Genomic DNA, 18,468 nt, shown 5'->3' on the forward strand with positions numbered 1-18,468 from the left:
ACGGACACGGGCGGTCGCCGTGGTGCACGGACACGGGCAGTCGCCATGGTACACGGACACGGGCGGTCGCCGTGGTGCACGGACACGGGCAGTCGCCATGGTACACGGACATGGGCGGTCGCCGTGGTGCACGGACACGGGCGGTCGCCGCGGTGCACGGACACGGGCGGTCGCCATGGTACACGGACACGGGCGGTCGCCATGGTACACGGACACGGGCGGTCGCCGCGGTGCACGGACACGGGCGGTCGCCGTGGTGCACGGACACGGGCAGTCGCCGCAGAGCACAGGCACCTCCTGCCATCGTTCACATGGTTAAAGTGATTTTGCTATAATATAAAGAGGTAATATGCTATAAACAGATCCAGGTTATGTGTAGGACATTACTATTGGGCCAGCTCTCTTGTACTTGTCTGCTACCCTTTTATTTTCTTCCTAGGTTTTGGTTTTGTGGGTTTTTTTGGTTTTTTTTTTTCTTGCACATCTTGTCCTTTACCATATGGGGTATAAATTCTCCCTTCTGCTGTTTTCTGGCCTGCACCTCTCTTGTTCTTATTAGCCCCTTCTCTTGCAGTTCCAACGTCAGATACGCCAGACAGCCACTTTGCTCCTCTCAGAGCTTTTCTGCCTCTGGCTCCCTTGTATTCCTTAAATAGCACCGTTTTTCCTGCTTGAGCGGGTTCTCTGAAATTAAAAGCCTTTTCAGGAGTGCTGCTCCACTTTATAAATCGTACATCATATGGACTGTTTACTGCACACAGATTTGAACAAACTCATTTTTCAGCGTGGCATATCGCTAACGAGGCCGTATCGCTAACGAGGCCGTGGGGCCGGGCGGGGGGTTGTTCTCTATTACTGTCTCGCTCTTTCCCCTTTTTATCAGTTTCAGGATTCCCAGTGTTACAAGGTGGTAACAAATTAAGTCTTATCCGTGTGGAAGAGTTTACTGAAACTGGCGAATGTATTTTTGTGCAGTAAAGAAAAAGGTAAAGAAACCAAGGAAAAGGTATGCAAACAGATGCAATGTTCACGCTGCTCTTGCGGCAGCACGACATCTGATGAACAGCATCCTTATAGATACACAGTTTTGTCTGAAAACAGGTTGCTGCTCACACCGGTACTCACCACTTGTGCCCTGATCGAGCCCCATTTGACCTTTTGACTCTTTCCGTGGAAAAATGGTGTTTGCTTGAAAATCCAATTCGCCATTGAAAATGTCTTGACCTTAAAGATTTCATTAGTCGTCAGCAGGTGAGCAGGTCGCAGGTCCTTCGGGTCTGTCGTCTGACTCGAGGGGAGTTCAGACAAGTCTTCTGGCACAAGAATAGCTGGAATCAATACTTAGACTTCATCCTAAAGAATGGGAAGAGTGATGAAGTATTAATGGCAATTTTGGCTTCTGATATACTTTTTACGTCATCAGAACTGATGAAGCATTTCATGGGAGAAAAGAGAAAAAAACAATGAATCAGGGAGTATTCCTCTAGGCTGATGAGTACATGTGGTGTGATAAAATGCTATTATTAATCTCAGCTGGGTGCAAATAATGGATTCAGAGAAGAAAAAAGAGTCCCTGCAAACAAACTCCAACCACTTGGAAAAATATCTTGAACGTAAAAGCAAAAAGTAACTGTTACATGAGGCTTTGAGTGCAACGGTCCAAAATACTCAAGGACTGAACAAAGTTTTGTATGCGATTAGTTCTCTATATTAAAAATAACACAACACGTGGAAACATTGAAATGAAGGTGCTTACAGTATTTAACAAATCTCTTATTTCCATGGCTGTGCAGGCTGTGCTGGGCTCTGGAGAGCAGGCGGCTGGGGACGCCTGTCCAGAGCTGCCTGTGGATGCTGCAATAGTTTTGGGCTGAGCATGTATAATTAATTTAATCTTAAATCAATTTACAGTATCAATAATGAAGCTCCTCTTAATGGACTTTTGACTGGTCAAGTGTCAAGGCAGATTGCGCAGTGTGTAGAAAACGGAGAGGAACAACTTCCCTTGTTGCGTAAGCTCGTTGCAGAGCATGAATTAATCATCCTCTCTCGCTGGCAACCGCTTCATCCTGCTCTGAGGTTCCTGAAGTTAACTTCTTCCTAATTTAACATATGCCTGCAGTTTAAAAGCAGCCTCCTCCTCTTAAGAAAAAGCACCTAATTTATGTGCCATTTTAACTCTCAATAAAAGAGCATGCTCATGAGCTCTGAAAAAGAGAAATAACCGCGACTGGAAGTTACAGTTTCTGCAGAGTCGGAGCTGAACCAGGAGTTCAGTCGCAGTTCAGTGCAGCTGCAGCGCTGCCTGGGGCTCGGCACTGAACTGTGGAACCCGTTTCTGTCCCAAAGGCACTGGGGAAGGGCCGTCTGCTCTACCATTCACACATCACCTCGGACCCTTCTGGGAATGGCCCTACGTCTGTGCTCTGGAATGACGCTGTTGGTAACGCTGCTGCTCCCCTGCACCAAGTGCTGTTTACAGATTGAGGCATCGCGGACAGTTTTAGCACAATTGCACCCATGAAAATCAACCACAGCTGTACTGGTAAAACTCCTCCTAATATTTCACATCTGTAATTTTCTCATCAGTCTGGATAGCAAGTCTTCTGATGCTCTAGAACATGGATGAAACCAAGATAATCTCTTTAGCAAATTAATATATATCCTTAATTAATCTTCTGTGGTGCATGCATTTCTGTTCTCCACCTTTGAAAGGTGCTGAGGGCTTCACTATGAGAAAACACTGGTAAATTTAGGGACAGATGAGGATTTAAAAGCTAAATATTTATTTGTCCCACTCCCACTGGGAAATTCTGCACTGTAGTAAGTGTTTTGGCCATGTTGAAGGTTACAGTCACCTTTATTGTTTAAAGATTTCAATCTAACAAGAAAAAGACAGGTTTTGATTCCTCCTCAGAAAGTAGCTGCATTACTAAAAAAATTTTTTTAAAGAAGCACACACCTCCCACCCTCTTCCATGTTATTCCACAACAGAAAATACTGTTTCTGGATAATCAGGATCCCAGTTCAGTGCATTTTTAAGGCAATGTAATAGATCTCTCCTGTTCAAATCTGGAAGCCCCGTCACGGCTGCCCAGAGCGAGCACCCCTGTGTGTGGCAGAGCTCGGGGCTGCCCTGCCGCCCACTTCTGGCTTCGGTTCTTTCTCTTCTCAGCTTTCCTAAATGTGAGCAAGTTTCCTTATAATGAATGTCTCTGTTTCCAGTCATGCCTTCATTGCAGCATCATGAAAAAGCCAGATAGATGCTACCATTTGCCTATGTAAGATAAATAATGATTAGGTGGTGGGTTTCTCATCTGAAGATGGATTGGGCAATAGAAGCTGTTCTCTCTGGAATTTCTCTTTTCAGGTGGCTGAGAAGCAATTTCAAGCAACAGAGAAGTTCTGGCCTGGTAGCGTTCATCATCTCATTTCTGGTAGAGAAATTAGTCATGATGTAAGTAAATAATGGTGAGAGTGTAAAAGGCAGAGCAATGCAGCATTTTTCTTCATCTTTTGATTGCTGCATTGCAAAAGCCATTGCCATGGTGAAGAACAATCTGCAGCCTCCTCTGCAAAAAGGTGGCAGTGTGATTAGGCAGGAGGTACCTCTGAATGCTGCCTGGTTTGTAACCAAAATACCCTCCTGACGTCGTAAACAAACCTGCCAGCAGCTTCCAAAGCCTTTCCCCTCCAACCAGCCGTGCTCTCACCCCCTTTTCCTTTCTACTCCCTTCTGCTTTCATACAGACTGGAATGTGCAGACGTGCAGAACAGCTGTGAAACTGGTAGTACTGAGCACACCTCCGGGACGGGGCGTCTGGGAAGGTGTAACGCCCCTTCCAATCCCATTTTGCAGGTGGAAGGGATGGGGACGCGCTGGGGACGTGTGCAGGGGCCTCTCTGAACCAAGCTCACTGTAAACTCCAAACTGTTCAAGCCGCGCGTTGCTCTTATGGCCAAGTGCCCCCCAAGGAGTACGTCCACAAGTTCCCGTGGTCTTCTGGAGTAACAATAAATTACCCTTAATATATATTGAGTTGTTCTTCCATTTATACGGTTTATTTCTTATGTTAATGGAAAGTGTGTTCTCTGCTTATTGTAACTTCTACCAGCACAGATGTTGTAGGGGAGAGCAAAACAGCCAAAAAATCTTGGGGATTTCAGCTCGAGGAGACTGAATTTTTTATTTTTATGTGTTTCGGGGTTTTTTGGTCTGTGTTACAGCTATCACATCACAGAGGATATGTTATAACCCCCTGTTTTGGTCTGTGCGCAGGCCTGGATGGAGGGCTGTGGCTGTGCCTGAGATCTGTGCCTCACGCACCTTTTCAGTTTAGCTTCCATCTCATTCCAAGGCCATAGCAAAATGACTTTTGTTGCTCCTTCTATTGCGTATTCATTCATCATTTTCATGCGATAACTATGCAGAGTTGTGTCATGTGTTATGCAGCTCAGCCACACGGAAAGCTGCCAATGTGAAAAAACATTTTTTTTTCTCAGAACCAGAAACTAGGAGCTCTTTCTTGTCATGCTTCAGGAAAGCGAAAAGTAGCACTGGCTCAAAACCTGTGGGTTTAAGTTTTCCCATTCCTCATATGTCTCTGAGATTTCAGAAAGTTTTCTTGCTCATATTGGATTGAAAGCATCAGCTTTTGAAGATTTCCTTGGAAAAACAACCCAAAATGTGTGTTTGAAGCAGAACCAATGACACATATTGTGAGGTCACAAAAACATGTTTCTGTAAAGGGTGAATTTTTTGGTTTAGTGCTAGCCAGCCTGGGTGTGAGGAGATGGGTGACACTGGGGAGCAAATGGTGAAGGTCTGACCCGGATTTGGCTTTTTCGGTTTTCTGCCGTGTCCCGGAGCTCAGCAGAACCGGCTGCGGGGGGAGGTTCAGTGACGCGCAGGGTGCTGCGGCTCACAAGGGCTGGATCCCAGAGTTCATAACGACCCAGATGTTCATTGATTTCTCTCTGCTGCCCCAGATGTTTATTGATTTATCTATCTCTACTGTCCTCACCGGTCAGCAGGTCTGAGTCACATGGACTCTTGCTGAGACACAAAGTGATTGTGATTGAAACCATTTGTGACCCCTAGACATGACAGTTTTGGAGATTTTCTTTCAGCTAATGAGTTTGTTTTTTCCAGCTGCCTGGCTGTCTGCCAGACAAACCTGATCGGTCCATCTCTGCTCCGGTGCACGAGCTGCAGGACAGCGCGTCCTCGGAGAGGAGTTTGGGCACATGTAGAGCAGTATCGTCACCACCCGCGTGTGGCGTTTCCAGCTCCCCATCCTGCTGGTTTAAGGACACACATGGTATTTTCCCCATTTCTGGAGGGGCATGTCTCCATCCAGCCTTCTGCATAAGTAGAAGTTTATCTAAACAGGTCTCTGAGGTGATTTGTCAGGGTGATGCTTTGGAGACCTGCAATAATTTTAGCTCTCTCTTTTCAGAGCTGACACTAAATCTGTGGAAATCAATCATGTCAGAAAGCCCATTATTTCTTAATTGCAGGACGTGTGAGTGCAGACCGTCCCCAGCAGGTTACGGGATCGTGCCGCTGGAGGGAATTTTTCTTTCCAGCAGCAGAGCGAGGGCAAAGCAGGGCCGGGGCACCCGCCCAGCCCCGGGGACGGTGACCGCGGGATGGTGCTGGTGTCACCGTCACCCCGCTGGCAGCTCTTCCAGGACGGGGAGCTGGGGATGAGCCCGGGCTGCGCTGCAGAGCCGGGGCTGGGCTGCAGGGCACAGGCTGTGCTGCTGTGTTTTGCCGTCTCAGCAGAGCTCCTGGGCTGCCCGGGAGCTTGGAGGCAAAGGCACTTTGCTGCTTCAGGAGAGGTGATGGGAGCAAAGGAGTCCTGGCGACAAAAAGCGGGTGGTTAGTGTTTTCATGAGCTTCCAACAAGCCCAGCTTCTCCCTGTGTCACCCCTGGGGTCCCAGCTCTGCACTCACAGCCGAGGTGTCACCGAGCAGGACGGGGTGTCTCATCCCGGGGGCGGCAGCACCCGTGCCTGCTGCCCAAAACAGGAGGTTTCTTACCCTGCCCCGGGGTAACTCGGTTCTGCCAGAGCGCCAGCTCTGATCTGCTTCGGCCCTGAGTTACCCGCGGGCGCTGGAGCCACTGGGGTCACCGGTTCCAATGGGCACAGCTGCGACAGCACAACACGGGGACACGATGCTCTGCAAGATCCAGGGAAGCAAAGACAGAAAATGTAGGGGGGAAAAAAGACATTTACATTTCTTACTTGGAGGAGTAAAATAAACATGGGAACATTTCCCAGGAGAAGAGCTTGTTATGGTGTAGATATAAACCCGCAGAGGGTCACACGTATGATATTTGCAGAAACATGTCACTCAGGCTCTGTGACAAGCTCGGTTTCTGTGCTGCTGCCTTTCTGTGCAGGCTGCATGGAGCACACCAGACTAGTTTGTCCCGGATTGGCAAAGTACTTAACCTTTTTCTGACATTTTATGGTCAAGAAAGATCAAAACAGGGGGAAACAGCTTTCAGTTGCTGGATTATTTTTTTTGCTGATATTTCAACCACAGATATGACATATTTGAGTTTACCGAAAAAGCCATTTATGATGTTTCTACTGAAAAATTTAAGCCAACTTTACTGAGCAGGAGTGGTTAACGGTTTCCTTAAGGTGTCCACGTTGCCAAGGCAACGCACTGTGGATGGGATGGAGATCTGGTCTATATGTTCCAGGGTGAACTGCACTGGGGGACTCTGTGCTCAGACATCCCTTCCTGGAGTCTTAACTGTATTTTGTTACAGCTACAGTGCTTAAGTGAAGTTATTTAATAAAGGTAATTATGAAAATAATAAATTGGGGAAGGTTAAATTTGATGAACTGTGGGATGTCTGCCACTTTTGGTGTCGAGCTGATGAGCCATGTTGCAGACACTTGGTGAGAAACCGGAGGATTCAGTGCATTCTAATACAAAGCACATTTCTCCCTCTTCACAGCAATTATTTGATTAGCGTTGTTTATCTTGGTTCAGAAGCTGGAGTGCAGATAATCATTCCGATGCTGAGCCCAGACAGTCGGTGCAGACGGGTACGAACAAGGTCCGGGGGGCCAGGCAGGGGGTTCAGCTCCCGGCGCGGGGGCCGTTCAAGGCCACCCAGTATTGTCCCTTTGGCACCTCCTTTCCCAGGGAATGAATCGGATCCATAAAGTGGGGATCTTATGCATGTGGCCAACAAAAAGGGCAACAAGTCTATGAGTAGGATTAGTTCTTTAAGCTCGTATTTTAAAAGGTGGGATAATAATTCTGACTTTAGAGGGATGTTGTAAATTGTAAGTAATTTCTATTACTAAAGCATTTTCGCATCTTCAGGGGGCTTTTCCTTAAAATTGTGTGTCCTTACTCACTTTTGTTGCATAAGCAATGCAGAGAATAGTACCGAAAGTTATTTATGAGTACTTCTTCATGTAAAAAATGTAAATTCATTTTCACATTTGCAATATTTTTTGTTTCCTTTGAACTTTCAGGCAGATGTTTTTGTTTATAAAAGCTAAAGGCCTAAGTTTTTCTTGTGTCACTAGCATGTTATTAAATTTACCAGTACCTGAGTACCAAATGAGCACTGGGCAGAGCTGTGGATTCAGAAACCAGTGTCCGGCACCTCCGCCGATCAGGCGCGTCAGGTGCTCTGGTGAGATGGAAACTCGCAGGCGGGACCGCGGGCTGGGGCAGGTGACGCCGCCGCTGTCCCCGTCACGGCACCGCGAACCCGCCGTCCCCGCTCAGGAGTTCTCAGGCTGTCGAACAGACAGCGAGATGTTTTGGTGGTCATGAGGTGGGCAGAAAAGTAAAGTTCAACATCGAGCCCTGCCTAATGAAAGAGCATAAAAGATCAGTGTACTGAATGTATTTGCAAGGTGAAAGAAAGTCAAGAATTTTAACTACCAAAAAAAATTTGTGTTTAATATTTCAGAGAAATTAAAAACTGAAGGTGGGAGAAAATACATCAAAGCGTCTTTTTTTTTTTACTTTTTTCTCTTCTGATTTGGGTTGCTCTTGTATCTTGAAACAAAAATGTTTTGTCGGTCTTGCTGTTTTGGTGCTGTTTCATGGCACTATTAGCTGTACTTGAAAGAAATCTTTGAACTGGTATTGCAGTGAAAATTCGGCACAGTTAAACTTAGAGCTGTGCGAGTTCATGTTCTCCAGCTCGCGCTCCATCTCTGCTCGGTGTCTGAAGCGGCTCATAAACAAACCACAGAACAGCCCCAGAAAGGCTTTTTATCAAGATGGTTTTTATTTAGTCCTCACCACAATTTGCTCTTGGAAAGAAACAAAACATCATTTTAAATAATTCCTGGAGAGAAGAAAAATGTCAGTGAACTGCAAAGGACTCACTTTTTGGGATGCACTCCACACTGCTAGAGAAAAGCACAGTAAATACTGTGAGCTCCAATGTGCAGAGCTTCGAAACGGTGGAGGTTGAGAGAAATCTTGTGAAAAAAGATTGTGGCAGATATCTTCATCCTGTTGCCCCCTCAAACAGCCCTAAGTTATTGATGATGCTCTTTGCCGTATTTTTATTTTATATTATAAAACCACATCATTGAAGTCCGAATGAGATAAAGCAGAATTGCTCAGGTAAATGACTTTCTTCCAGACCAGCTTTTCACTTGAGCTCTGAGGAGAACTGGCCTCTGCCAGGAGGAAATGGGGTTTGTGTGAAGATACAGGGGGAAAACTGCTGTCATTTGTATAACTCCACAAACAGACAGGCGGATGTATTTGCAGTACATTACCTTTTTTTAAACATATATATATATGTATATGCAGACATATTAACACCAACTGAACGAAAAAAACCCCATAGTTCAGTATAAGTGAATGGTATATTTTAACTTGGCAATATTTTCCTTTCTTAAAAACTGAACATAGTGTGCCATAAGGTTTCCTTAGCTGACTGCTCATACAAGCAAGATGTACAGGTAAAAATGATCATCATCTGAAGTCACCGGAGAAGCAGCTTTGGGCTCCATGGCCTGGAAAAGCTGGATCTGCGGCAGCTTCACCCCCAGCAGTGCGGGTGACCCAGAGTGTTGATGGAATGGAGCAAGGGAACAGAAACGAGGCACCTGGGCCCAGCTTGGGCCGTCCTGGGACTGGGGTCCCGTTTTGGGTTGGTTTGGTCTGAGCGCAGCAGAAGGTCCTGAGCACAGTGTAGGTCTCCTGGAGAGGAATTTCTCTTTGCAGGTCAAGCTTCTGGATTTTTTGAAATGGCTTGCCACAGTAATACTAATGCAATATGTACTTCAAATGTACCTTTGAGTAAGTAATTGGCTTTTGATCAATGTATTTAACTAGTTTAGTAGAAAAGGTGAAAGCTGGACAGATTGTGGCCTTTTTGGAGGACAGCGATGCCTTTTTGAGTCTCCTCAACGAAAATGGATCTGTTGTTCTAAGTACTACTGCCAATGCCAATGTAGCCAAGTGTGCTTTGACAGGGAACATTGTCTCATCTCGTATATTAATGTGTACTGGAAGATGACAGAACACAAATTTTTTTTTTCAAATTTTCAATTTTTTTCAAATTTTTTTCCAAATCCCACAATCGATAAGAGTTCAGGCGGCACAGCAGTTTTGTACCCAGCGAGATCAGGGTCGCTTGACCCAGCTGCCTTTCTGAAAGACACAATGGGGGATGTAAGACAGTACAACTCCTTCAAGAGATACAGCTCTCACAAAATGTGATCGAGATGAAGACTCAATCCTGGCTTCTTTACATATGTTCTTACCCTGCCTGAGTGCCAGCAGCGCGATCTCGACAGCGGGGGCGTGCAACGTTATCACGCTCACCTTGAAGAACAGAGGTGACCCCCGCCCTGGGTGGAAGAAACTGTTATACTGAGAAGTGACGTTTGTGTGACATTTTCAGGACAGGAGAAGAATAGTAAATAAGATATTTTTATGGAGCAGCACTCCTTACCTGCACATGTCCATGTGCCCTACAGGAGCGCAGAAGATGTGTCAGAGCTCTGTGGCGGAGAACGGGGCTGGCCGAGCTGGGGAGGGCACCGCCACCTGCGGCTGTGTTGGGCTGCAGTGAGCAGCAGCCGTGGGGATGGTCTCCTGGCCAGGTTTGCTTTTCTTTTTTGTTTTTCTGGTAAAGCCGCGGGGCGTGCAGCAGAAGAGCAGCAGAAGAGCCGTCCCTGGTCAGGCTGAAGGTCCATCCCTTGCCGTGTCCCATCCACAGGGTGGCCAGGAAGGAGCAGCAGAGGGGACGATGAGAACCAAGGGGTTCCTATTCAACTTCCACACCTTATGTCTACACCTTCGCATTAGGCATTCCTTGACAGAGGTTTTGCCAGGAATTTGCCTACTTGTTTTCTGAACACATTCACACTTTGTGTTTTTTTCAAAGCATTCTATGGCAATGAATTCCAAAATATAATTATGTGTACTTCCTTTTGTTTGTTTATAGAACTGCTGCTAGATAATTAAATTTTATGTTCCTTATTCTTGTATTAGGTGAAAGATTAGTTTTTCCCTATTCACCCTTAATCTGCCATTCATAATTTTACAAACTTCATTGTAACCTCTCCCACACTGTGTATAAAATGATTATATACAGCTCACATTTCTTTAGCATTTGATAAGCCATCAAACGTTAAAATAAGAAAAAGTCTCCATAAAATATAGCATCCAAAAATCCACAGTTAAAAAATGGCTGGAGATTTGCACCGACTCCAGCTATTTTGGCCAAATAGAGATCAGCCTCTGGGCAGATTTACACCTGCAATTACAGAAATAGATGTCCCTACGTGCAGGCTGTTCGGAAAAATACCAAGTAACTCTTGCTGTTCCGCAGCAGCCAGGCTGCTGTCCTCGCTGGGACAGGAGCTGGAACACGTGGCACAGACCCCGGGATGTGGAAAGGTGCTACAGGAAGAAATGAGCAGCACAAACCATGATTTGTATGAAATCACTAATTGGACCAAATCTCTGGAGAGAGAAGTAAGGATTAGAGATAAGAGAAGCACAAATCTTTCTGTTTGTTCTTGGTAACTGAAAGACCTCTGTTGTTTAAACCTCCCTTATCGCTGTGCCAGGCAGAGGGCAGCGAGATTCTCTTCCTGCGCTTTCTTTGCAAGTGTTTAGAAGGGTGACCTTTCAAGTTGCTTAATGAATATACCGAGTACCTAAATATCAATAGTTTCTCTTAATAAAGCATTGGTTCTGGCCTGTGTTCCCTCACACGTAGCAGGTTTTCCAGCCCGTTGCGGCAGCTCGGGGTGATGGGCTGTGTGCGGGAGCGGCACAGCCGGGCAGCGGCTGCAGGACCTGCGGCATCACTGCAAAGCGGGGCTGACGTAAAGTGTTCTCTTTGAAAATTAGGGCTGTGGAAAGCAGAGTGTGCCTTTGTCTGTTCAGATTGTGATTCGGGAAGGTGGGAAATTGCTCAGCCACCTGCAGGAGGCTTTTAGCTTTCTTTTTATTCCCTATTCTACAGCGCAAACCCCAAGACTTATCAAAAACCTGGGAAGGGGGGAGGAGTAGAGGCCACATCGCAAAGGGTTTATTGCCTGGTAGGGGGGGTGTTTAAGGCCTGTGCCCTTGTCCCTCATGCGAGCTGGGCTCAGCAGCCCAGATCGCTCCTTTTCTCTGTGTCTCCCCGGTTTTGATCAATACTTTCATCTAGCGGCTGAGAAAAAATTTCCAGTTGAAAATGTAGTTGAAGCAGCTTTGTTCTCATAAGTGTTTCCACTATAATGAATCAGCCTTTTGAGGGAGGAATAAATTATATTGCAATTTCTTTGCTGGAGCTATTGTTAAGTTCCTCAGAGTAGAGTCTTGTTTATGTCCAGCCAGCGCCTGGAACCTGCTGCAGGCAAGTTAATAAACCAACACAAGTTATTTACATGGCATGGATCTGTATTTTTCCTTTGTTTTTTTTTAAATATCCGCGATATTGTAAGCTCCATCCAGCTACATACAGTAGGAAACAGCTGATGAATAGCATTCTCATTGGAAGTTAGTGGTTTTTAAGTGCAATGGAAATAACTATTATACACTCAAATTGCCCAAGTTCAGAGCATTTTGGCCCATCTGCCAAGCAAGGCAAGATGGTTGCTGCTTAATTACAGATGGGGAGAGAAACAGATTTTTCTGCCCACTGGAGATCTGCCAGTCCTGGTGTTTGAACGAGCGGTTCAGTCAGACAAGCTGCTGGGACAATGCGGCAGATGAATCACCATAATGCAACTGGGTTTGTTGCGCGGGTCTGGAACCATCAGCAGAAGTGGAAATGTAGCCGAAGTATAAAATAAGAAAACTCAAGCAAAGAAGATACCTGTCATTCCTGTTCTTTTCCGGTGTCACTGCAGGTCTGTGGGAGCAGCTGAGGAGCATTCCCTGCCCGACGCTGCTCCGGGGTCTCCTGCCGCTGCAGCCGGTGAGGTCCCGCTCACTGCCTTCTGACCAGGACTCCTGCTTACCAGCCACGGGATTGTAATGGAGTGAAGATTTGCCCTGGGAAACTGGGGCTCCCCATTGAAGGGAACGTTGGTGCCGTTGCAGCTCTGAGCGCAGGTTTGGAGGCAGCAGAAGGACAAGTGGTGCACGGGGAAGCTCCATGTTTGCAGTACAGCTTTACACAACGTGCAGCTGCAGCCATGGACTCACCCAGCAAATTGTGCATGCTCACCATGTACTGTAACAGCCTTTTAGAGAGGCCACACGTGGCATTAATAAAATATATTAGACATCAAACATACTTTGATCAACCCTTTTTCCCACACACAGAGCTAGTTTTAGGATTATCATGTTATGGATATGTTAAACGCACATAAGCACACCATCAAACACACGCTAAATGCAGACGGTTTTCTGTATCTTGGAGTAAATACAGTTTGGCAGAAAAAGAGAGATTTGTTGTAGGGTCTAGATAATCTTATCCCTGAATTACAGCTTTGTATAAAACATGAAATGCAGAAATGCACTAATTTAGACCAGCAGTCCTGGTCACCCTCTGAGCTCCTGCTGTAAGAACATTAACAGATTGCTGAAGTGCTTCAGCTTCACAGGATAAAGTGGTTGAACCTCCCTGGTCACCCAGAGTACATCTCTAGTTACCAACCAGAGAAACAAACTTCAGGCAAAAACATCTGTTTCTTCTGAAGGGAAAAAGGCCAAGGTGCTACAAGAGTGACAGCTGCTTTTTTTTTTTTTTCTGAAAAATAAATTAGCCTATTTGTACATTGATTTATCAAGCTTATCCCAACCGTCTTCCAGCCAGGATTCACAATCCTCTCTGTTTCTCTATATGCTACAGCACACAGATGTGGCTTTCAGAGCGGAAATCAATACATCTGCAGGACGCCTCCGGTGCTGGTACAGTCCATGGCTTCTGTGATTAAACGCTGCTAAAGCACAATGATGTGGAATGCCTGCCATTGCCTTGGCAATGCCCTCGCGGCTCTCCAGGCGGGCAGTGTTCTACCGGGGCAGCACACCGCAGGCAGCGCACCGCAGGGAGATCCCTGTCCTGGGGACAAGGACACCGCCGGGGAGCGTCCAGCTCTGGCGGCTGGCAGGACAGGAGCTGCATTGCTGTTCCTGCACCCAGCTCTGAGGGCAGCCCTCGGCGGCATTCGGGTCCGGCTGTTCCTGCCAGAGGTCACCGCTCTGGGTTTTGCTGGGGATTCCGTGCAGCCCCGTGGGGTGGGAGCAAGGGGTGATGAGCTGCTGCCAAGTCCCGCTTTCTTGCGCGGCAGGAGGCGGCTGGCGCTGTGGGCAGGCTGCGCCGCTGGCGCTGCGGGCAGGATGTGCTGCTGGCGCTGCGGGCAGGCTGTGCTGCTGGCGCTGTGGGCAGGCTGTGCTGCTGGCGCTGCGGGCAGGATGTGCTGCTGGCGCTGCGGGCAGGATGCGCCACTGGCGCTGCGGGCAGGACGCGCCGGGGGCTGTGCTCCTGTCCGCGTCCGAGCACCCCCAGCTCAGCTGGGACACCCGACCCACGCAGTATGGCCGGAGGAACAAAACCGCTTACAGTGTGACGTTATCTGCTGGCAATCCATGGCTCAGGCTCTCTCCAAGCAGGGAACAGAAGGAGAACTGTCGTGTTAACATTTTAGCTGACTCTAACCTCCCCCTGTTTTCTCTTTATTTCCAAGGTTGTGTGTAAAATCCGCCTCTTCTTCCCTGCGCTGCCAGCTGAAGCTGCCGTACAGCACCTCGTGTAGCGTGTGAAACCCCTGCTTTTCACAGGCAGGTTCAGTCAGCAAATGTCAGTGTACAGCACTGACAAGGGTGAGTCAGGATGATCGCCGTGGGCTTCAGAGGGGGCGTTTGAATCCTACGGTGCTGTGCCAAATCTAAATTGTTATTTTGAAAGATTTGTATCTCTGCAAAGTGGGCCTATGCTGGCCAAATGCCAGCAGCCATATTTCAACCCTTTCTTTCCTTTTATGATGATAGATGCGACCGGAGATTGAGGCATGACTTTTTCTGTGGCAAACGGGTAACTTTATTAGTGGATACTGGAGGAAAAATTTCCACCCGGGCGAATTTCTGGATCTCCTCTACCCAGAAGGTGTGCTGCCCGTGTCCTCCGTCCTCAAAGGCACCGAGCAAGGGGCTTCCGCGCAGCCCCGTCCCCGCGGTGGCCCAGGTGCCACGTGCTGGGCTGGGCGGCCGTGTGTCACAGGCCAGGGCAGGGGCTCCTCTGGTGCCGGCACCAGCTCCCGTGTCCATATTGTCCCTTCCAACAAGTGATCTCCAGAGATCATTTTTTTTTCTCTATTACAAAGCTCTTTTGCTGGTTTTCGCCTTTTTTTTTTCTTTTTTTCTTGGCTGAACTTCCCAGCCATCGATGGCCGCCTGATGAACACCTGAATGTTGTGGTGTCTAATCACTTGGGTCGCTTGGGAGAGAGAGGACATGGCTCTCAGCACGTCTCCGGAGGCCAGCAATGCCTCCTTGAGAGCCGAGATGGGAGGATATGACAGACAAGCTCAAAACCACTCTGTTTCCAAGCAATGAAGATATTCTTAGGCTCACTCGTATTGCCAATTAAAGCAGGGAAAATAAGAGCTGTCCTCTGGACTAGCAATCAGCCAGCACGCTTCTGGTAAAAATAATGGCAAGCAGCTTGCAGCGGAGGGTGAGGAATGAGGGATCCTGGACCCAGGGGCTCCGGGGGTGCAGCCCCCCTCTGCTCCTGCAGCATCTCACAATGAGGCGGAGCAAAGGGCTCGGGTTTGGTGGTTTGCGGGACACACGTGCTGCCCTGGCCTGTCACCGACCTGGCGTCACGTACATGTGACATTGCATCATCCCTGTCCTGCGTCCAGCGGCTTTTGTCCATCACTCCCCAGTGCTGGAGCAAATAGTACTTCCCTCTAATGCAGATGGCAGACACCGATGGAATATGTAGCTTTATTTTTCAACTTCTGCCTGCAGTGTTTCTTCAGAGTTGGGGAAAATATATTGCTTTGTTTTTATTCTGTGAAGCTTTAAAGCAATTCAGCACTGTAGTTCAGTACCTACGCTGCAGCTTCTGGAGTCTGGAGCCCTGCAAGTATGATTAATGAGAGATCTTAATGATGAGCTGTACCAGCCTACTTGTTTTTTAAGCTTTATTGCTAAATTATATAAACAATTACATAACCAGCGAAGTGAAACAATGGCCTTTTGCAGGTGTATCTTACTGTCTAAGATGTGCAGAGATTTCTTTCCTGCTGAGGTTCACTCACTTATAGTGGACACTTGCTAAGTTAGGCTTTCCGAAGTCTTGGTGTCCTGGTGAGAGAGGGACCTACAGGCAGAAGCCAAACCTCCTTGGCTCACTTGAGGATACTGCAGGAGAACTTGTAGCGCTAATTTTGCCTTTGTGTGTTTTGGGGTTTTTTTTTGTTTGTTTGTTGTGTTGTGTGTTTGGGGGGGTGATGGGAGGGGTTGTTTGTTTTGGTTTGGTTTTTTTTTTTTTCCCAGATGACCAACAATGGTGGAAATAATAAATAGTTACTATATAATGAAATACTGGCTTGCTAAGGGTTTGGCTTTTGCAGTCTGCAATGTACCAATGATTAAAATGGTAATAATAGCTCGTGAAGTTTGAGATTTACTCGAGCTACCCCTCTTTCTTTTTTGATCACACAAGCAATTGCACATGGACAATTTAGCCAACAGAGATTTATTGCCCAGCGAGAGCACAGCCTGCCCCGGGGCTGTGCGTAACCTCCTGTGACAGATTAGATTCTCCAGCCGTTTCGCTACCCGGTTTGGTCAGCGCGTTGCACCTTCCTCGGCTCCTCACGATTGAAGGAAATGGAACCAGCCGAGCACTGAAAACCAGCACAGAGTGGGACCTTGCACCCCAGCCAGCGCAGTCATGCTGTGTCCGTTGCTGGCTGTGTTTGCAAACATTCCCCAGGGCTTTGGTTTGTTTCTTTTTTTAAAAGTTGTTTTTCACACAAGTGTTTTGGGACTAGTTTTCTTTGTACCAGGAGCTGTATTTGTATACGAATGCTGGAATTTGTACATAAATAAGGGTGTCTCTAAACCGTCTGTTATGAAATATGCCATAAAACCAGGAAGTCAGGAATACTATGGGCTGTATATCCCACGGACACAGCTCCTCTGGCTGCAGCTGTGCTAAGCTGAGCCCCCTGCCCATCGCAGCTGCTGGTCATCAGCTCCACCTGCTTGCAGAGCTGCCTGGGACCTCTCTAATCTTCATCCAGAACGACCCTATTAAGCCAGGAGCAACCCTTTAAATGGCTGGAAGTGAGGGAGCTGCTTCTGTTTGCTCCCCAGCCTGCGGCCGATGCCTGAGCAGCTCTGGGGTGGCTCTGGGAAGAACCTGCACGGGAGACAAGCAGGTAGGACTGCACTGAGGCCGGTGTCCCCCGCTCCTGGGACTGCAGCTAGAAAGTTTCTCTCTGTGCTGCATAATGCTCGCGCACCCAGAACAGTCAGAGAGAAACACTGGAGATCTCATGGCAAGCTTCAGAAACCTATAATGAAAGAAGAAGTAATTACAAAAAGTGAGAAGTTAATTCAGTGTGTGACGTTGGAAGATAACTGATCCAGTTCAATAATCCATAAATCTTGTTTTGGAGGATATTTGTATGTTGTAGGAGATGACTGAGCAAGATCTAAGTAGGAGCTGTGGTTAATTAACCCAAAGCCACTGCAGTGTCTGTGCTGCTGCCAGGGTGTGTGTGACCCCATGTTCAGCTGGGGGTGCAGCAGGTCCCCGTGTGCGTGGTCGTGCGGTGGGTCCGTGCGGTGGGTCCGTGTGCGTGGTCGTGCGGTGGGTCCGTGTGCGTGGTCGTGCGGTGGGTCTGTGCGGTGGGTCCGTGTGCGTGGTCGTGCGGTGGGTCCGTGTGCGTGGTCGTGCGGTGGGTCTGTGCGGTGGGTCCGTGTGCGTGGTCGTGCGATGGGTGCATCCCGGGGAGATGCTGGGGCTGATGCTGCCAGTGGTGACAGCTCTGCTGGCTACAGACCCCCAGCAGATCTGCCCACGCTCCTCTGCAGTTCTGTGCTTGGCTCGGGCTCTTTACACCTCGTTAGCAGCACCGTGCCCTTTGGGGTGCTCAGGAGCGGTTCTGTCATCCTGGGGAGAGGAACTGCGGCAGATGTTCTCATTTGCTGCTGTACCCACAGGCTTTACTAGTATTTGAATTGCTACGCTGGGTTGGGAAGGCAGGCTCTGCTGCTGGGCTGGGTGTGCAGGGGGTTGGTTAGGTTAGTGACCTGCTGCATCGCAGCGTATCCAGAGTTGAACAGCTGCCGGTGATGTCAATGCCGTTGTCTGCACCAGTTTGTGGAGAAAGGGGTTAAGATCCTGATGTTTCTTGTGTGCAGCTGCCTCTGTGTTGCAATGTCTCCTGCAGCGCTGCTCGAGAGTGCTGAGGTGCTGCAGCAGGTCGCTTGCGTTGGCTCTTCAGCAGAACAGCAAACCAGCTCTCTGCTTCTCTGAACCAATACGGGGGATCCCCAACAGGCTCTCCAGCTCACACACTACACCACTGGTCAGTAAGTAAAACATTCGCCTTAACATACTGTTGGTTCTCCTGAAATTCAGGTTGCTTTCCCCTAAACAAGCTGTTTGTAGTCGATGGATATCTGAACAGAGATGGTGTGCTCAGCAGCCCAGTGCTGCTGTCCTGCTCCCCAAATGCAGCCCAGCACTTTGTAACTGGGTTTCTGCCTTTCTTCAGAACGTGCGTTTTAGAAGCTGTTTCTGTTCTCTTTCCTTGAGCTCAGTGCTCAGGCTAGAATTCTTTTAGAGAACATCAGGTTGTATTTGGGGTATTCAGTTCTTGACTACTTTCCTTCTTGATCTTTTCTCAGCCCTGTTCTCTTGGGTGAGTGTTACAAAGGCAGAAATCACCATTCCTCTTTTCCTGTGAGCTGCTGGGGACAGCACGGCTGGGAGCGGGTGCCCTGAGCTCCTCGCAGACAGCTCAGCGGGGCCATGGGGCAAT

This window comes from Caloenas nicobarica, chromosome 13 (assembly GCF_036013445.1).
Source record: "Caloenas nicobarica isolate bCalNic1 chromosome 13, bCalNic1.hap1, whole genome shotgun sequence".
NCBI classification, from domain to species: domain Eukaryota; kingdom Metazoa; phylum Chordata; class Aves; order Columbiformes; family Columbidae; genus Caloenas; species Caloenas nicobarica.